Genomic DNA, 21,886 nt, shown 5'->3' with positions numbered 1-21,886 from the left:
GTTAAATAAAATTCAAAAATGATCAAGTGTCATAATTTTAACTCTTGTAGATGTTCAAAGATTTACAAGCTAATAGAAATTTATTATTCAAGAGTAAAAATATTCTGATGTTTATTGAAATTTCGAACGATGATTGTAAGAAATTTTCCGGCTAACAAAAAAGGTCTGAGGGAAAATAATGTACCTGTCGGCGCCTCAATAATGTATTAAATTTCAATAAATCATCCTCAAAAAATTTTTTTTATTGTTAATTTGTTGAGAAAAAAATTGTCAATTCTTAACAGATTTTTACAGTTTTAAAAATAGCAAGGTTTAAAAATAAAAATTAAGAGTCCAAATTTTGAGGATTTATTTATTAATCAAAAATATCTGGATAATTTGGAGGAGAGACTTTGTTTGCAAAAGTAATAAAGTCTGTTTAGTTCGGTGAAAACGATGATATTTGGGATGTACAAAGCCGAGGCACATAGTAGACTCCAGCTGTATCAGACTGGGCTGAGAAGAGTGTATTGAGACACGTATTGGCCCGGTGAAAAAGAAAAGACAAACGGCGAAACAAAAATAAAGTAACAACATTGAGCAAGACAAGAAGCGGATGATGAAGAGGTAGAAGCGAACAACGGAGGGAATTTAGCTCGTCAGAGGAGATAGAGGGTCCGTTCTTAGTGGAGAGGGCCTGTACGAATCCGCCGGAATATTTTTTTCCGACGTTCCATTCCGGCGGCGAGAACTACCTCCCAAGGGGAACAGAAATACAGAACTGAAGATTGCAGTATGTAGAAGTATAAAGAGCACCGAGAAGGATAGATTAAGAGACCGTCGGGGCGGAAGGGGAGTGGTGGGGTGGTAGGGGTGATAGGGGGAGAAGGGGGGCAATCGTGTACACACGTACGTACGGATGGACAGACATAACGCGGCGAGAACCAGTTCTCTCATTTCATTGCGTTCGTTGTCCGATAATGACGCATAGCGTTTCTGCAGCTTATATACGTCCAGTGTGTTGTGTGTACCTTAGCGGTGGATTCACGAGCGTGAAACCCAGCGACGGGCTTTTTGCGTCCTCATCGTAACTACTCTTCAGTACACACAGACCCACGTTTATGTATGGTTATGGTTATGGTTATGAGGATTACATACACACTAAAACGATTTATCCTTGTGTGCGATGTATATGGATAAATATAAATGGACAATGCCGAGAAATTACTCGTCAGAAGCCAAACCGCTGTGTCTAATCCCAATGATTTATGTCATTTCGCTATTTTATCCTCCTGCAATTAACTCATTATTTTACAGGCCTTAATAGAGACGCTTTTAATGCTTTTGTGCAAACAAACTTTATTTAAATTTAAATTTTTATTTCAATTTTTCTTCAACGTTTAAAAAGTTACTTTTAAACAGTAAATTTTTGCCGGTAATTCGGAATTTATTGAAGATACAAAAAACAATTTTTGTAGGAAATTTAATTCCCTACAACTTTTGTTCCAAACATTTTTTTTTAAACCCAACAGTTTAGTTTAAAATAAAATTTGAACTCTTAATTTTGAAAAATTGAAAAATTTCTCTAGTTAGCCGACTTCTTCGGCAATATTCGCCGATAACTTCGAACCTATTGGAGTAATAAAAAAAAGTCTAAAACATTTTTTGTAGGAAATATAATTTCCTACAACTTTTGTTTAAGTAATTTTTTTTCAAGACCAGCCGTTGTTCTTCAAATTAAATTTGAAGTCGTTATAGATAGAACAAAATTTTTTCTGAAATAACTGATTGAAAGATTGAAAGTTTAAATTGATTTATTGGATATTGTGTAATAATTAAGGTTAAATAAATGCGCATTTATTAGCAATTTAATTATCGGAGGAAAAAATTTTTTTTCTTCGAGCTCGAGAGAGAGAGACAGAATTTAATTAACGAAGTAATTAAGAAAATAGTTAACAGGTAATAATGAGAAAGGCAATAGCGAGTAAATTACCGGGTGTGATTGTAATTGTATAAATTACGATTGAGTACGCCGGGGAATTTTAGTGTAGTATAATTCCATTTTATAATTTATATTTTCGGGCGATAAAAAATGAAATTGCCAAGGCCGAGAGCCATCTTCGAGGTTAGGTTGTTTGCTCGGTGAATTTAACGGCCCGGTCCGGACAATTACCGGTTGTTAAACTCCCAAGATCCGCGAGTGCCCTTTTTCTTAGACTTGACTTATATTATCCCGCGGTATCTCACCGAGAAATATGCAGAATAAAATCCACATGAGGACAGAAGGCGTCCTTGGAGAGGATAAGCGCCTCAGCCACGCCATTACGCAGATAGGATAATATCAAAATTTAAAATGAATTTAAATTAAATGCAAGTAACATATATAAAAAAAAAAAAATAATAATAATAATAATAAAAATAAAGCAATCCAAAATGAGAATGTGAATAAGGGAGAAAGTATAAAATATTAATAACATATAATACAGAAGATGAAGAAATTACCTGGTCGGATCTCTTAATTCTGACGGCAGAGCCACGGTTTGATGTTTGATTTCTCGATGCAGTGTTGGTTAATCGTAATCGGTCGAAGCCTGCAAAAGCTGGTACGTGGTTCACGTCAGAACTCAACTTTGGACAAATAAATAAAAGTTTAAGATGAATAATAAAAGATACACGAGGGGAGTGCTCGAGTGATCCCAATCCTGATCCTGATCCAGTACCGGTACGGGTTTATAGCCAACTTTTATAGGCCGGACCTGCCGTCAGACAACCACCAATTATCTTTACCAAACTAGAATATCCATTATTACACACAACACAACACACAGCACTCTCATATTATATTTACCATCATCTTTATATCCCGAGTTCCACTTCCAGGTGCACTCGACTTTATTAAAAAAAAAAAAAAAAAAAAAAAAAATAATACCACCGTGATTAATTTGCTTTTCCGTGACATAATTTCATAATTTTTTTTTTTTTTTTTTTTTAATGATCCTCGGATTTATTTTTTGACACGTGAAAAAATGGTTTTATTGAGGTTGAGTTTCATAATGAATATAATAAATTATATCCTGCAGAAAATTTTCAATTTATTTGTGCAAAAAATTCAGCAGTTTCATTTCACTCCGATTTTTTTTACTATGAATAATTATTATTTCTTACTAATAATCTATAATCGGAATAAAAATTTTGAATGGTTGTCATAAGGAAGTTTTTATCATAAAATATCACGCGAATCGCAAATCAGTTCAAATCTTTAAACATACCTTCTCTGTATGATACAAGTATTTAATATTAATTATTTCCGTAAGACATTAGTTTTTTATCAGCAATGAATAAAGTTCTCAATTTTTTTGAAAATCCTGGTTATGAATGCAGCCGATGAACAGTTTACTGCAAAGCCAGTGTTCGTTAGTCACCGTATATAAATGTAAATATATATAAAGTAAGCTACAGCTTTAGTTGAGATTCGAGATTCAACAGAACCGTTGAATCAGATACCGATTTCTGTGATATATCGATACTTGAAAATATTCGTAGGATTGTATGTAAATTCGCCGCGATCCTTATATTATTTTTTTTATTTGTTTTGGAACTGTTACTGTTATTTATGTTGTTGACGCCTTTTCATTTCGACTATTAACAATTTTTTAAAATTATAAAAGGAAAGTGAAATTTTTAAATTATTGTCTAAACATTTTTTTACGGAAATAAATACATTAAAAAAATAAAAATCTAAACGACAATTTATAGAGGCTGCATTTTCAAAGGAAAAAATTAATAATTTTAATTTAAAAAAAATTTATTCTCAGAAAATTTAATTATTAAAGATGATCACATTAAAAAAAAAATGATTTTTCTTCTTAAAAATTTATTATACTAACAAAAAAAAAAGTCTTCAATTGAAAAAAAAATCTTTGGTTGATTTTAAAATAATTAGAAAAATTTTTGGATAAGAATTGACTCCAATAAAATTTTTTATATTTCTATTTATTAAAAAAATTTTTTCTCAATTAATTTTTTTGTTACTAAAAAAGTTTTTCGATTTAATCATTTAATTAAAAAATTTGTAAATTTATTTTGTTAAAAAAAAACACCTCTAAATTTCTTTTGTTACTCAAAAACGAGGCAGGTTTTGCTCATTATTATATATTAGAGTTTATAGTAGAACATTATATAATTTCCCGGTTGAATTGACATGAAATAGCGATCACGTGCTGACTAAATAGCAACGGACAACTGAATTAGGAAAATAAAGGAGCCACTGATGCATAACTAAGTAATCTTGACGCCTTTATTTAACCCGTTCCTACTTTTTCTCCTCGAAGTGAGTTATGGTGTATTGACACAGATATTTTTTATTAACATCCTTCGGAGAGCAAAAGTCAAAAATAAAAAACAAAAGCCCGTAATGAAAGCTGGATAATATAAATACAAACATAAAAGCCAAACGCGAAGCGTAACGACACTACACACGTTTGCGTTTTGCGAACGAAGTTGTTTCCATTGTTTATTTGTTAGGGGACACGGAGAACAATAGCAAGGACTGGACCCCCGCCACCCGTTGATTATTAAACACAACCGCAGCAAACAAGTCCTTTAACCCTTTACTTAGTCTCCGCATCAAGAATCACGACTAAGAAATCCGTAAATATAAACCAGAATCAAAACGTTGAATTGAAAGCTCTAATGGACGCATCGATGCGCGATTAATTCCCGCGGTAAATCATTTACACTAGGTGAACCCTTTCATTCTTACCCCATTGCGTCAACTTTACACATTATTGTTTGTATTTACTCATTTCTTCAGACAGACCTGTCACCGATACAAGAAATGAATGAGAGCCAAAAGCCAACTTTTGATACCGCAAATAAATGGAACGTGCTCGCTGCCGATTTCCATTCGGTGGATGTGGTTTTAAATAAAGGGACAATGAGTTCATTGGAGGAAAAACGTTCGACGGTTTGTTTGGTAAACGCTCGTGGATTGTTTGTCAAACAAACGGCGCTACGTCCGCAGTTAAATAAAGTCCAGGTTTTGTTTTATATTTCTCGCCAATATTTAAAGGGGTTTGAGATAAATACTTAAACTTAATAGAGTCGTTTTAAATTTTTAAACAGAAGTTTTTATTATAGAAACTGTTCAAGCTTCAAAATATAAGTTTTTTTTATTAATTTACTCCAAAAAAAAATTTTCTTATGACTTTCAATTAAATTTCTGCTTCAACGATGGAAAATAGGATCAAATTCACAAGGACCTTTTTTTTTTATATAAAATAATATTTTTTTATGAAAAAGCTCTCTTATCATTTTTTGATATTTTTGATATTTTATTCCCAAATTTTTTTAAATGATCTATATTATTAAGAGAATAAGCAAAAAGCTTATATCTTTAAAAATGTCAATAATTAAGAACTCAATTTGTTATCTTGTTAACTAATGATATTTTTGAAGATATAAGCTCATCCCGATGTTACACTCATCAAGACCTTTCATTTGAGTACCCACATCAATTTTTCATATATTTATATATTTTATATATATGTATATATGAAAAATATATGAAAATGCATGTGGGTACTCAAATGAAAGGCCTTGATGATTGCAACATCGGGATGATCTCATATCTTTAAAAATGTCAATAGTTAAAAAAGTACAGTGCAATTAAACAAAAGCCATTATTTAATAAAGCAAAATTTTATTTATTTATAGTTCACAAGTTTGTTTATTAGATTACTCCAAAAAATTTTTTCTCAGTATTTCAAATAAAATTTCTGCTTCAACAGTGGGAGATAAAATGAATTAATCAGAATCTATTTTTATAGAGGTTTCAATTTCCTACAAAAAAGCTTTTTTGTATCTTTAATCACCTCCTTAGAACCTTAATTCTAAAAAAAATTTTTTTCCACTACAATTACATTTTATAATAATATTTTTCTCACCCCTTGAAAAGCCCCTCATATAAATCAATCAATAATAATAATGAATATGTACGTATCCCGGAGTATTGGCATACATTTGCTGAGCAAATTGGATGTTTGAGTTACCTCTGGAGTCTTTGGTGTACCCGCGATCGAAGTAGGCGGCGTAGCGTAGGGCATCAATAATATCAGCTCGGTTAAAGACAATCACCTCTTGAAGTCTCACGTGTTAGTTATATCATTATCCCAATACTGATTGGTTGAGCTCTTGGAGAGAATAAACTGGTACCCTGGAATAAACAAGAGAGAGTAATAAACAAGTAATAAGCACAGTAGTAAGCAGCAAGTAGCCGAGCATTACTTGGGTTTCTCACCGGCAATGATCCATGGAAGCATGTGCGAGTAAGACGCCGTTTGGTTGTAAATATAGAGTTACGCACGCGACGTCCTCGAGTTTAAGCCACGTGTTTAGCAGCTTGAGCTTGAGTACAGAGAGAACGAATACGAAGCCGTGATGTCGAGATCAAGCCCACGACCAAGAGAAATTTAAAGAGTAGACCACCTTTTTTTTATTCTTCCTCAAACCTTTTTGCTTTTATTTGTACCCCGATTATAACTGAACATTTTTCATTCCGTTGACTTGAATGTCTCTCCGCGCGCGCGCGCGCGCGTGTGTGTGTGTGTGTGTGTGTGTGTGTGTGTGTGTGTGTGTGTGTGTGTGTGTGTGTGTATGTGTGTGTGTGCCTTGTGTGTGCCATAAGGCTTATTTCAAGTGCTCGATACCACGAATTTTTAAATCATCTCACCGAAAGTCGGTAGTATGCGTGTGTGATACTTAGTCATCAGTTATTTGCTACCGCGGACCTTCCACCGAACAAGTTGTAGTGGATAGCAATAGCTAGTAGTTATATCACTATAAGATGAAGACCAAGACCAGGAGAAGTGATGGTAGTAGTAGTAGGAATGCCAGAAATTGAGAGAGAAGAGACCGCTGATACGAAATAGGATGAGTTTTTTGCTCTGGGCATAATAGAGATCGCTTTTGGGTCTGTTGGCCTCAACATCCCAGTTTGCTCTATACAGTTATATACACTTAAGTTGTCTAAATAAAAGCAACCTTTATTTTTTATTTATTTAAAATTCTATCGAGTAGATAATCTCTGAAATCACAGCCTCTGAAGCCTTTATTTAGTCTTTTTCTTCTTCATGCAAGAGTTCTTCTATAATGCTGTAATTTCTTAATCCCAGACAATTCAATTTCATGATTCATGAGCGTGATTCAAGGTTAAGGCTGAAGTTAAAGCTGGAAGCACTTCAAGAGGCTTTAAATTTATTATTAAATGATTTAATCTTTAAATTTTATCAATTTTTTAGTTAAAAAATTATATTGTTTTGAAATAAAAAATTTTGGGTTTAAGTTCATTTTCTGCTTAATTTAAGATGATCAAAATTTCAAAATTAATTTCTTGGTTCAAAATTTTTTTTTGGAAACCAAAACATAACAATTTTTGTTTTCAAAATTATTATTTAAAAAGAAAAAATTTTACTCTATTAATTTTAAGTTATTTGAAAAAAAAAAAATTAACTTTATTTATTTATTTATTTAAAATTCAATCGACTTCATAATCTAAAAAACCTCAGCCTCCGCATCTTTCATTACTTCATAACTTCTTCTCCTCCTTTTTCTTGATCTTCTTCTTCATGCAAGACTCGTACTATACTATAATTTCTTAATCTCAAGCGATTCAATTTCATAATTCATAAGCGTGAATCAAGGTTAAAAATTATTTCAGCCGAAGTTTAAAATCTTTTAATTTAATTTTGATTTCAAATTTTTCAATTTTTGATAGATCATCAATAATTTTTTTTTGTTAAAGAGCAAATAAATTAAAAAAAAAAAAAAATCTTATCAGGAACAAAATAATAATTTATAAAAGACAAAGCAAAAGTTTGACAATAAACAAATTTTTTATTTTTAATTGCATTTGCGATTATTTTTTATGGTACATTGTCTCGTTGAAAAAAAAGTCACGGTAACGACGGCGAAGCGAACGCCAAGTGTCCTCGGAATACTTTAGAAGGAATGAAGTTGTCGGTTGATCGTACTCGCAGCTGGTTCTCATCCAGCGCTGATGCTGATGCTGCTGGTGATGTCTTGTGTACCAGTACCAATTCGAGTCGTCCCAATATAAGCCAAGGTACCTCTACATGAACTAGAGACAGATGTATTGGTGTACGGTGGAGGATGTGTGGGTTGATGCTCGAATATAAAGGAGCATGTACGCTAGTTAGTTAGACCCGTTGCCCGAGTTGGAGTTATAGCTTGCTTCGTCACTGACTCCAGGTAGACACGCACACATGCCCTCGAGCGGATCCTCTGTGAGTGTGTGCTCATCCACATCGACATCATCGGTTTAACTCTCCCGCAGAGGAAGAAGAAGAAGAAGAAGAAAAAGAAGACAAGACACAGAAGAGGGCAATATAACCAGCATGACAAAGAAGAAGAAAGAAGAAAGGGATACATATTTGTTAGGAGACGATGTCTCTCCCTGTCGTGGACGTGATTCGCCTTCGCGATCGAATAAAGACCTCCGCTACGTTGACTTTGTTTTCAGCACAGAGCACACAAGGGATGCTTATTTCTTCTTTTAATTCTTTCTTTTATTCTTCAGACTCTTTACTCTGTTTTCTGTTTCCACGTCTGTCTCTCGATCTCTCGAGGCCTATTCTACTTTCCAGAGAATCCTGGAATGAGAATAACTCGGTAAGTTTAACTAAAGCAAAATAAGAAATATAAATAAAAAACAATGCTCGATCGATATCTTCTCGGCATGTCTGTAAACCTTTATTTCTACTCTGTTATTATTTTTATCTCACATCAACCGTGTTAGTAAAAGGCAATTTAAAACATGTTAAGATATATATATATATATATATATATATATATATATATATATATATATATATATATATATATATTTTTACGGGATTATTTTTTTAGCCCGCCGTGGCGTTGTCTTTACATCCTTACCGTCAAATACTTTTTACCTACTGGGGTTATAAATAACAGCGTGTGTGCCTTTATTACGTGTTTTAATTTTGTTTTCCCGCTCTAACCAGACAATTTTATTTAAGCTATAGAGTAATCATCGTATGTGAATTAACTGCCCGCTGAATAGGAGGGAATTAAATGGAAAGTTAAGAAGAAGAAGAAGAAGAAGAAGAAGAAGAAGAAGAAGAATAAAGAAACGCGCTACGTAATTAGTGGCACTAACGAGCGACGCACTTCTTGTTCCGTAGCGTTTTGCGTGCATTATATTACGTTACCGACTGAAAATGTGTGTGGAAATGCAGGATAGTGTCTATGTTCCGCACACGCGTCCGCTGCACAGCTAGGGACGGGGTAATCATTATGATAATAATGATGATGATGATGATGATGGCAATGTTGTACAAACTAGACGGCTGCGAGGGGCTAAATGCTTCGGTAATTAAATAAGACGTCGAGGGGCAAGCCCTTGATCCTCTAAGTTTGTTTGCAAAAGTAATTATTATTAAAATTGAATTAGTGGTAAAATTTTCTAAGAAAACTGATTAATGTGATTAACGGCTTGATGGTTCGTTAATCGATTAATTATAAAGAAAAGAATGTTGCAAAAATTATAAAAATGTTTGATAATAATTACATCGGCTAGAAGTTAAATTTCAATTGAGCGACATTATTTTTTGCCCCAATCGGCTTTAAATTGTCTGGACAGAGACTCTGCTGGCGAACTTTTATTTGGGTGTGTGAGAAGAAAGGATTCTGTTGTGTTGATAGTGAGCTGGACCGGTCTGGGTAGTGTGTTCTTCTCGAGTGCAGCCGAAAAACACCACAGGCTGCCCGGTACATCGGGACCCGCGCCAACCGAGTCCAGTTTCGCCAACCAGAGACAGAGATGGAGGAATTATTTATGGTGGTTGATAGAGATGCGGATGGAAGGACCTGGTTGTCTAATATAAGAGGACCAAAGAGACCCACGAACAAAATTCCAGCCTTTTTGCGGTCCCTCCGCTTGTCCGCTATATCCGAGCTGATTTCAAGCTTTTCAATTTCTTCGAAAGCCCCAGAGCCAAATAATCCACTTTATTATTCTCCAAGACCAAAAACTCTGAGTACAAACAAGTATTTGCAAAAACTTTTCACCCAATCTTTATCAATAACAGCTTTTATTACAAGCTGCAACAGGTTATGGGCCCCAGGGCTAGCGCAAAATTGCTTTTTTCGCGTAAAATCATGTTTGTAACCTTAATGGAAGTACATCAAGCACCCAGTAGACTCACCAGAGCGCAACAGAAGAGTTTTTGTCGCCACTAATTGCCGAGACACCTTCGCCCTTGCTTTAATTTCCTTCTTCAAACTTTAACGACTTAACCGGCTCTTAAAAGAACTTATGCACATAAATATAAATAAATAAATGAATAAATAAATAAAGAATCTATTTTACACAGATAGATAGTCGATTTAAATACAAGAATACCGAACAGTCTGTGTTTATTTAACGCTCGGAATGATGTCTTACATGGATCGTACATTTACCTTGAACAGCAACGCCGCGATTACACGAGCACCTGCTCAATAAAATATCTTAACACATTTTTAACTGTCATTTATTATTCCTCTGTCCGTGCATCAATTATTATTTCTGCCTCCTGCCTCCTGTCCGTCCTCAGTACAACGATAATAAATAATTATTTCGTCAGTACATACATTATCCAACTATGTATTTCTTCCCGTTATCAAGTTGTCAATATCTCAGACCGCCATTATAGTCATACTTATTATTTAATAAATGTTAATAACTTAATTATGTCCCGGGTCGAGGTCGCGGACCAACAAACCAGATAACGGAAGGACGGGGGACTGATGCAGGGGATGGATAAGCGTAGGCGTTTTATTTCTCTTATTCCATCCAGGCAAATCCTTCTCTCTCGCTCCTTTTCGGCTGGATCCTGCTCGAGGAACCCCCGGGGCTCTGGCCGGGGCGGGCTCTGAGAGTCTCTTATTTATTACCCGGAATATTAAGTTACCCAGGTTACCACGGGGCAGCAGCAGCAGCAGCAGCAGCAGCAGCAGCAGCAGCAGCGTTGACTATCCACGGCTTTACTTGTGCTTCGCCCGAATTAAATGTAGATGGATAAACTCTTTGTACACATATGTGTGTTACCACATCTTAACTTATTGGTGGCTCTCGAGGTTCTGGAAGGCTTGCAGAGAGCAGCTCTGGGAAAAGGCGCTGCGGAATAAGAATAAGGACAAGAGCAAGAGCTGGAACAAGAAAAAGCTTAAGAAGCTATCGGCAGGACGGGATCTAAATTGATTTTAGATCTCGAAACTCGATTGCGCGATCGAGTAGCGCGTTAATTAAGAGATACACCGGCACGGACTCAATAAGGAGAAGGCTCTTCCAGGGGCGAGCTGGAGACGCCGATTTATTAAATTATTATGCCGAAAAGGACGTGAGTATGAGGCCTGATTGAGCCCTGTCCTTGCCCCCACCGTCACAAGCTCACTATTTATTTATTCCACGGAGTAATTGAGTTTTAAAGCGGGTTTACGGTAAAACAAGTAGCCGTAGACTTGAAAACCAGCCAGCCGGGTCCCAGGCTTCTGAGGCTGGGCCACAATTCCCAGTAATGATCATAAATCTGGTCTCACTCTTTTGTCTTTAGAGGTCTTTCACTTTCTTTTTTACATACTCCGTCTTAGCTCTATACCCATATATATACTTATACTTATACTTATTCTTTTACTCGGGTAGAATATATCAGAGTTGGCTCCAACGGGCAGGCCAATACCAACGCGCCTCTTAACGTTCTTATCCAATTTCTTACAACCCCGTCCTCTCGCAACAGAAAACCATTATGCATCCATTTATTTTTGCGGGCCAATGTCCTGTCATTAACCCTCTTTTGCCTGAAATACGTTTTTATCACTTTTTGAGACTTTATGGTGAATTAGTTTTTGATTTTGCTCCAAAAATTCGTTATTATTAATAAATTCTTCATTGAATTAAAATATTTCTTACTTCTTCAACTTTCTGTTACAAAAATCATTCATTTTCAAAATTATATCATTTTTTTTTTGTATTTTTTATCATCAAAAAAAAAATTTTTTTTCTTTTTAATATTTTTTATAAAAATCTTAATCAATTTATTAATTTCTAATTAAATTTAATAAAACTTGAACATATTTCATCATTAAATATTAAATTTTGATTCTCTCAATATTTTTCTCCTTCATTTTCGGTATTACATCGTTCTTCTAACCATTTTTAGCCTTTTCTCAACATTAAATACTCCATTTCAAAATTTTCCCATAAATCCCAAAAATTTCCCCAGCCCTCGAACAACCTTCACTCACCAACTCTCCAGCCTCCTAACATTATGACTTCATACACCTCAACCTCTCGCTCGATCCACAACCCAACTCCAAAAAGACCGAAGTAGTGAGCAATGTACACATAAATAAATAGACAGCGAGCAACCTCGATGTACTATACTTGGACTTCACTATTGTTAAAGTTCTGCGCCGACCGGGTGGTAGTGGAGGTGTGTCGACAATCAAGATTACGTGGGCGGATACACGGGCAACCCAACGCCGCTGGCCGTTCGCCCTCTGCTCATCCAAACTCGAAACCTCATCGTACATACATTTACACACATATATATTTCCAGCCACAATATTACATACTCTCAACCCTCTGTTTATTCTTCTTCATATATATATATATATATATATATATATATATATATATATATATATATATATATATATATATATATATATATATATATATATATATATATATATATATATATATATACTCGCAGTTCCTCAATCTTAAAAAAAAAAAAAAAAAAAAAAAACTTTCTTCATTATTAAGCCATTTATTAAATTAAATATTTAAATCCATTTGCGACATTATTAAAATTATTTATTCGCTAATTAACAAGAATTATTACATCAATAATTTATATAGTTATCCTTGGGTGACATTTAGTTTTTTTTTTCTCCATGTTAATTCAAAAAGAAGCTCATTAATTACTTATATAAAACCATAATTAATTAATTAATATATTCGCATAATTATTAGGCTGTTGAAAAAAAAATTTATTTTTTCTTTTTCTTCTTCATTTATCCTCGAGACTTCAGACTGGAAACAACATATTAAAAAAAAAAAAAAGTGTGCGTGGATTTCATGCCATGCATTATGCATTTTTTATTTTATTCCCGATCGGCATTGGAATAACACACCATATTGGAATTAGTAACTCAACTCAGCAGTGATTGGGTATAAAGAAGTACTAAGGCGCTATAAAGCACGACAGATCGCGCGCCCACATCTCTTTTTTAATTAATTAATTAACCCCGTTACACATACACAATCCACACATAAGCACAGACTGAGGACACGCAATATTAACAGCAGCCAGGAATTCTCGAATGCATATACAGCATACAGTCTGCTATACCTGCAAGAGAATTCGCGACTAGCTGCCCTTTATATATATTTATACTACTTGTTCGGGCTCGAAATCCAAAAAAATAAAAAGCGAGCTTACTTAGAGGCAAAAATCGGTAAAAATAAATGGGAATTCCCGGCTCTGCGGGAACAAAGATCCGGACTAAGACTAAGTAGACGTTAGAGTGTATGTGTATGTTTATATGGAGACTTATACTTGAGTTAGAGGCTGGGGAACATACCAAAGGTGCACAAAAGAGATAAAGAGAACGAGAGATAAATTCATGAGCACGATTGCCGTACACACACGAGGGGGTGGCTCGCGTGTCGAATCTAAATCCCAACACGCCGAGACCCAATACGACTATAAGTAAATCGTCGATATATAACTTGGAAATAAGAAAGAACGTTTTATTTGCTGGACTTGTACGGAGGTTTAGAAGGTTTTTTTGGGAACTAGATTGTTCTGTCTTTTATTAGGGATGTAAAAAATTGAAAATTTTTAATTTTTAAACTTGAATTTTATTATGATTTATTCATAATAAAAAATCATAAATTTTTATTATTGATAAATAATTCAGTTGCATAAAATAATTAATTTATCAAAAAAAAAAAAATTATAGCTGATACAAATATGTAAATTAAGAATTCATAATATTAATTAAATTTATCTCCAAAATGTCAAAAATATAATAAATTGATTATTGTTGTTAATTATTAATTTAAATGACAATTTTATTCAAAAAATTATATTTTTTAATTCGGATTTAAGGTCAAATTTTAAGTGAAAAATTTTGTGTAATATTAACACAAATAGTGTGTAAAAATAACACAATAGGTTGTTAAAAAAGACTGGCTATAAATATAGCACACTGAAAAAAAAAAAAAAAAAATAAATTTTTTACAGTGTAGCAAAAATAATTAAGTTATTCCCCGCTAATTATCCTATTTTATAAACCATTAACTACAAAGTCAAATAATTGGATATTCAATTGGTCATTTTAATGTACGATACTAATAACAAAATTATACAGACATTACTCAATTACAACTTCCAGTTTCGTGCACTGTCTCTCGTGACTTATCACAAATTAGTAATTCAAATAAGTATTTACAACAGGTGTCTTTTAAATATAATATTAAAATAACTTCAAAAGTGCCAAAATTGCCGAAAATAATGAAGCATAAAAAATTTTAACTCCAATCTACAATTCGCCACAGTAATTTCAGAAAAATTCAAAAATAATTACACATGAACTGAAACAATCTCTCTTGATTGATCACTCACTCAAAAGCCGACCAGTAACACTGTAATTAGTCCAATTAACTTTTCGTAACAAAAAACAGTTCCCAATCAATAAGATGACTAACGAACAAAATTACTCGTACAAAAAAGAGTTTTTTACAACTTGCAATATAAATAATTGGCTGGGATCAAAATGTCAAATGGTTGGTGTTGAAAACATGATTTTTATTTCAAGACTCAATATAGCCATTTATAATGCCATATACATTGGAATATAAACGTATATAACACAAAACATATATGTATTCACGAGTGTAAGGTACCTCTCACTTTCCCCGTTGGGTTTCGCGCGAAAGATCGGATCATCTGGTTCCCGGGAACGGAAGCCATTCTGCGAAGCTGAATATCTTTAAAACCGACTTGAATCGTTCCTCTATTTTATTCTTTCTCAGCTTCTATTTATACAATTTAACACAACAATACACTTACAAGTTACATATGTGTGGTATGTCTTTTGTAACGATTGGTACTCGATGAATAGAGTCATTAGTCACGGTCCTCATTTCTCGACGATCTTCTCAATTTTAGTCGACTCATTACACACATACCGAGTCTCAATCTTCCAAAGATTCCAAACTCCACCATCCAGGATCCCCGAACCCGATCGTATGTCTTTAATCTCCACATTTCCGACGGTTCTTACTCTTACCGATCGTTAATCGTTTATCAGCCGGACACTGACATTGGAATCGGTTAATTGGTTAATTTAGGCTTCGCCGATCGAACTCGAGCTTACTCCGCCAAGTAATCACTAGATATTACAATATTTTTTTCGCTAATTGCTTCATAACTAATAAATTTTTTCTTTTTTTGTTAACATTAAATTAATATTCTGTCTAAAATATCCAAGATAAAAAAAAATGAACCAAGATTTTTCATAGAGAATTTAATTGTCTACAAAAAAGGTCTCTTATCATTTTTTCATATTTTCAATATTTCGGCCAGAATAATAACAATAATAATTCACTAAATAAAAATGTTATTTTAATAGTTAAAATTATTTTTTTTTTATGATTATAATTATAATTATGAAAAAAAGTAAAATTTCAAGAATTATAGGTTCGAATAATAACAATCCCGAAATAATTTCCATGTTGCTTTCGCTGATGACTACCCAACTCAATGAATAATTCACGGAACAAGCGTGCACACATTTTTGCGCACGAATTACTTCATTAACGCGGCGTGGCATCCTCACACGCATATCGAATCCGTCGATCAAGAATCGTGTCTTGTTTTCCCACTAACTGCCCAGAGTGCAATACGTAGTAGTAGTATACATACATAGTCTCCTATCATCGATGTAAAAATGTATGTATCAGTTACACACACACACACACACACACACACACACACACACACACACACACACACACACACACACACACACACACACACACACACACACACACACACACACACACACACACACACACACACACACACACACACACACACACACACACACACACACACTAAAAACTTCAACTAAAACCAAAGTCGCCTTTGTATTGGTACAAGCTTACATAAATTTAGTTCTAAGTAAATGGTTAAAAATTTTTATCCACAATTTGTATAACCATATTTTTCTCGCGACTCACGTCCATAGATAGAAGATAGATCTTAATCAATTTATGGAGAATTTAACGATCGTGTTGAACGATAAATTATCTGAAAAGGAAATCATTATCATCAACTACATCATTTGGTTTCGTTTCTAAGGTATTTACATACCTCACTTCAATCTTTCTGCCTATAATTATTTTTAAACTTTTTAAATTTTATTAGTTTCATGAGAAAATACGTTTTTACCGAGAAAACTCTTGCATAGGCTCAGGTAAACAATATGGTAATTTACTGTGTTGTTACTTTGTTAGAAATTTTATTTGGAATCAAAGTAAATGTTTATTTTTCTTAAAAAATTTTTTTATTCTTGCTAAATGTTACTCAAAAAAATAATTTTACTTGATCCAAAAAATATTTTATTTATTTATTTAATTGTTTATTTATTTATTTATAGAGTTTAATACCAAAGCAATAGCCAAAAGACAAAAGTAAACATAATTTTCAGTAAAAGATAATTTTAGATTATTTTACAATTTTATTCTGAATATTTTTCTGTGTGTAGTTTAAAATTAAAAAATTCTAAAAAAAAAATAAATAAAATAATTACATATGACAATCGAACAAATCTCTACAGAATAAATTTGTGTAGACAAAAAAATTAGTATTAAAAATCATTCAATTTATACGGATGAATAATTAGCTAAATTTCGCTAAATATTTTTTTGAATAAGAAAAATTCTCTTAAAAATTTTTGACCTCAATTTGAAGACCAGAGAAAGTTTACTTCAATTAAAAAACAAATCGTCACTTCAAATTGACTTTAAAAGTACAAAACTTCAAACTTTGGCTGTTAATAATCCATGTCAAAGTTTTCAAGCTACAAATGTCTACAAAAAAGTCTAATTTGAAGAAACTGCCCCATCTGGCAACAATGCAAGACCTGTATTATATACAAGACTTCTTTGAAAAAAAGGGAAAGTTGACAGCAGACACCATGGAGTGCGAAGATGGTCAAAGAATTCGGTCTTTTCAAAATTTCATCTTTTTCATTATGTCAATTTAGACGTGCCACTTTTTCAAACTGAAAGCGAAATTATTAAAAGTCATTCAGAATTTTTTTCTTTTTAAAATTGTCCAGTATTTCCGCAACAATTATACTTTTTTTATAAAGTTTTACATCCAAAAAATAAAATTCAAAAAAATTTTATCACGCAGAAAATTTTTTTTTGATTTGAGTAAATTTTACTTTATTCAAAAATTCTTCTCTTGAATTAAATTTATTTTTTTGAGTGCATTAAAAGAACAAAACGTCTGTTGTTCATACAAAGACTCACATATGGTAAAACCATTTCCAAAAGGGTTCCAAGAAAAAAGGTTTTGATTTTAATAAAGTATTTCAAAACTGAGTTACCTTCCGATAATTCGGCTATTCGTATTCCGTGGATTTTCGAGCGGTTGATAATAAGTATAATTCAGGCAGCATGTTGGTAGCGATCGGCAAGCAGAGGATGACTGAATCGATCCGATGAATAACCAAATAAATCGAGGTAAATGACGAGAACGCACCTGCTCGATTCAAAGTAGCTGAATAATAAGAATAACAATCTCGAGCGGGTATCTGGTGGGCAAAGATCGAGACAGAGGCTCTTTTTTAATTTTACCTGGTATTTAAAATTTAACTGTACAGATATACGTTCATCCATAATAATGATAGAGACTATAGAGACAAATTTTGGAGATGAATCTCGGTGAATAAATTTTTAATGCCGCCCACCAAGCAAAACCGCAGATTGAGACATTAAAATGGCGGAAGATTGCCCAAGAGATTGAGATTGGTTATGTTTTATGCTTTATGCTTCATGCTGAAGTACTTTATACCCTTTAGATTGGTTTTAAGTACGAGCGGAGGTGAAGTGAAACAGAGAGGTGACGGGGGTCGTCGGCCGGTGGTCCAAAAGTAACAAAAATTGTTATTAAACTTTTTTATTGGTTGCACAAAAAATAAAAAAAATTAATTTCAATCAAGAAAATTATCTATATTATTAATAGTAAAAAAAATTTGTGTCCAGGATAGTCATATGATAAAATAGATTTTTTTTATGAAATTTAGTGTCATTGCAAAGGTTTTGATTTGAATTTGTGCTCTTTCAATGTTTTATATAATTCTCATCAATAGTTAATTTATTACGATAGGTATTTACGCTGCTTTCGAAAATGCTCTATCCCTTGTATATTGTGAACTATTGACATTTTTAAAGATTTAAGCTCACCCCGACATAATACTCATCAAGACCTTTCATTTGAGTACCCACATCAATTTTTCATATATTTTATATATTTATATATATCTATATATGAAAAATATATGAAAATGCATGTGGGTACTCAAATGAAAGCTCTTGATGAGTGTACCATCAGGATAATCTTATATCTTTAAAATCTTCAATATTTAAAAAAGTACAGTGCAATTTAATAAAAATTATTATTTAATAAAACGAAATTTTATTTATTTTTATTTTACAAGTCACGGCAGTCACATAGTGACTGCAAAATTGCTAGTTTTTATTAAATTTAAAATAATTAAACTCTTCAAAATTATTTTCTGAGTTCAAAAATTTTTCTCTTGATTCAAATTAATTTTTTTTTTTTTTTCAGTAAACAATTATATAATTTATTATTATCTCAACTCTTCAAAATTAATAAATAAATAAAAATTAGTTATTAGTTATTCGGTTAGCGACGTAAAAAGTAATTACCTTATACTTTTAAAATAAACAACGTTAAATTATATTTTAAATAAATATGGTAATTTTATAGCGGCCTTGGTATCATAATTAGCTAGATTATATTGAGGATCTCGCGGGTATAATAAATAAGCCGGTTAACTACGTTCATTAATGCAATCCGCTTGTTAAATATACTCACAGTAGTTTTCTCCTGGTTAATAATTATAATTATTAAATTGTTAAAATGTTTCGTGCTGGTCTAATTGTTCGAAATTATCAGCAACTACTTAACATGTGAGTAATTTTAATGGAAGACTACAAACAGATTCACACTTTTGCGGTCTAGTAGTTTGTAGTTTATAGTTAGTGATAGAATTTTATAGATTTTTTTTTTTTTTTTTTTTTTTTTTTTTTTTTTTTTTTAATGAGAGAATGAATTCCTCTTTTAGTGGTGTTGGTCTGGTGTGATTAAGATTAGCCTCGTCTACCTGCCGTCGCATTTAGATTAGCTCTAGACTGATCGGGATTATAAATATCTTTATTAACAAGGTGGAAAGTTTGTTGCCAGTCAAGGCAACTTGTCAATTTATTATTGATGACATTCCTAGTTGATTCCAGTTCTAGTTTCATTTATATTTATATTTATGCTTGTACTAATTATAAATTATGCTCAATTGAAGAAATTTCTTTTTTTTGGTCTAATTTATTCAAGTGGCAAACTAATAACTGATAGCTTGCAGACATTTATGTATAACTATTTTAAAATTGTCAATTTATGATAGTTTTCTCTAGTACTAACGGTATTTACATTCTTGAATTCTTAACTCTCCAAAATTTATTTTTAAATAAAATAAATAAAAGTTATTTCATTTAATTTGAAAATTATTTATAATTTTTTCAACACTTTTAATTTAAAAATTATAAATATAATTTTATAATTTATAATTAAATTAAATAAAAAAAAATGGACAGTTTTAAAAATATTTTTCAATTTTTCGCATTAAATTTTAGCCCAACATTTTTACAAAGTAAAAAAAATACTCAACATTTAAACTTGTAAAAAATCATCAAGCTAAAATTTAATTTTTATATGTTCAATATTTATTTAAAAAAATTTTTTTTGATTAATTTATTTTATTAATATCTGATAAAATTAAAAAATTGATGTTTTACTATTAATTAATTTTAATTAATTAAACAATTTAATTTTTTAAAATTGTTCTTTTGAACAGACTAAATAAAAAATATAAAATTTAAAAGAAAATTGAAATATTTTTTAACCAATAAAATAAAATACAATTGAAACATTCAGAGCTAAAAAAATGACTAAAATTACTTAGCAATTGAGGCAAAACAACTAGAACCAGAAACCGAAGCGCCATGATTATAAATATAGATAGAAACAGTTTCCGGTGTGTCGAGTTAACGACTGGAGTTTTGTTTGTTGTAGTTTATTTGTTTTTTTATTTAAATATTTTTATTTTTCAGTCTTAACTTGTCGAGGTCTTAAGACAAGAAGACTAAGGAGAGCAGAGAGAGAGAGAGAGAGAGAGAGAGAGAGAGAGAGAGAAGATGCGCATTAACGAGGCGAGGGTGTGCATTTGTGTATGTTGTATTCTGTATTCTGTATTTACAACTAAAAGACATTAAGCATACACTTACAATCTTAATACATAGACCGGGTTATTGAGGAAGAGCAAGATGGTGTATAAAAGAGAGTAGTGCACGCATCGAGTCATCTGGCACTCACCAGGATTCGAAATAGAACCGGGTTGCTCTGTCTTGAAGTTAAGTAAAGACAGAACTCAACTTTTTTCCGCTCGCTAGTTACAGTCTTGAGCGAAATGAATTAACCCAAAAAATAAGAGCGACGAAGTTAAACAAACAAGAGCAAAATAAAAGGAGTGAGCCAGAATAAGATAAAGATGGTGATTTTAGATGCAAGTAAAGGTACCGCTCCATCTAATAAAATATAATGCACCCACTCACGCTCATCACCAATTATCCTGCGACTTCTTCTGTCAAATTATATCCTTTTTATTTGGTAAAAATTTATAAACTTGGATTTTATCCAGAAACGATTAATAACAATTCATCTTCAGCTGATCGTTAACTAGGCTCTTCTGATCGGTGTGAACAGAACCATAGGAAGTTTTTTATTTATTTATTAGCACATCCGGTTATTGAGTTAAGACTTGTCGATTGTCGTGCGAACATTCGTTTATTGACCGAGCAGCCACGGCGGGGGTTCTTCCTTAGTGGGCAAAATGGGCATGAGAGATTTGTGGACTCTGGGTAAACATCAAACACTGATGAGACTTTTTTCGTCTTTACACGGCAAACTTTCAGAGCAAATATATAAATATTGTGTATTAATGAAAAGTATGTACTATGTACATATGTAGATTGTATGTCCATCTACACTTGTTAGGTATATATTTGTATTCTTAATATTTGGACGTCTTCTGCGGTAACAGTAGCAATTAAATATGGACTGGGAATATAGTTATATTGTCGCTAGAGAATAATTGTTTTTTTATTGTTTAAAGTTTTAAGTGGCTGGATTTTTATTTAAAATATACTAAAATTATTGTGATGATGTATTATTAGTATAAGTAATTTATAAGAAAAAAAAGTTATAAATTAATCGTTGATTTTTTAATAATAAATATTCATGATATTTTTGAAGTTTAAATTTTAAATTGAAAAAAAAAAAAAAAAAAAAAAAAAATTACAGTGTAAAAATTGAATTTCTAAAAAATTAGTAAGAAGAATATTTTTAAAATATAAAATTATGCTCAGAAATATAAAAATTAATACTGAGGATATTACTTTATAAAAATATAATTTTTCAATCGCTCTTTTTTTTTTTGCTAAATT

The 21,886-nt window shown here is 32.2% G+C and overlaps 1 protein-coding gene across 2 annotated transcripts in view; it reads left to right on the top strand.

Moving 5' to 3' along the window:
• The window catches only part of Ci (transcriptional activator cubitus interruptus), a 68,524-nt gene that overhangs the window by 32,111 nt on the left and 14,527 nt on the right, over nt 1–21,886 (top strand). The gene's annotated exons all lie outside the window — the stretch shown is intronic.

Source organism: Cotesia typhae, unplaced genomic scaffold (genome assembly GCF_013202065.1).
Source record: "Cotesia typhae breed Kobodo isofemale line unplaced genomic scaffold, CoteBio_Ctyphae contig_5, whole genome shotgun sequence".
In the NCBI taxonomy this organism is placed as follows: Eukaryota; Metazoa; Arthropoda; class Insecta; order Hymenoptera; family Braconidae; genus Cotesia; species Cotesia typhae.
Note: the sequence above shows the minus strand (reverse complement) of the source record. Positions and strands in the feature narration are given on the sequence as shown.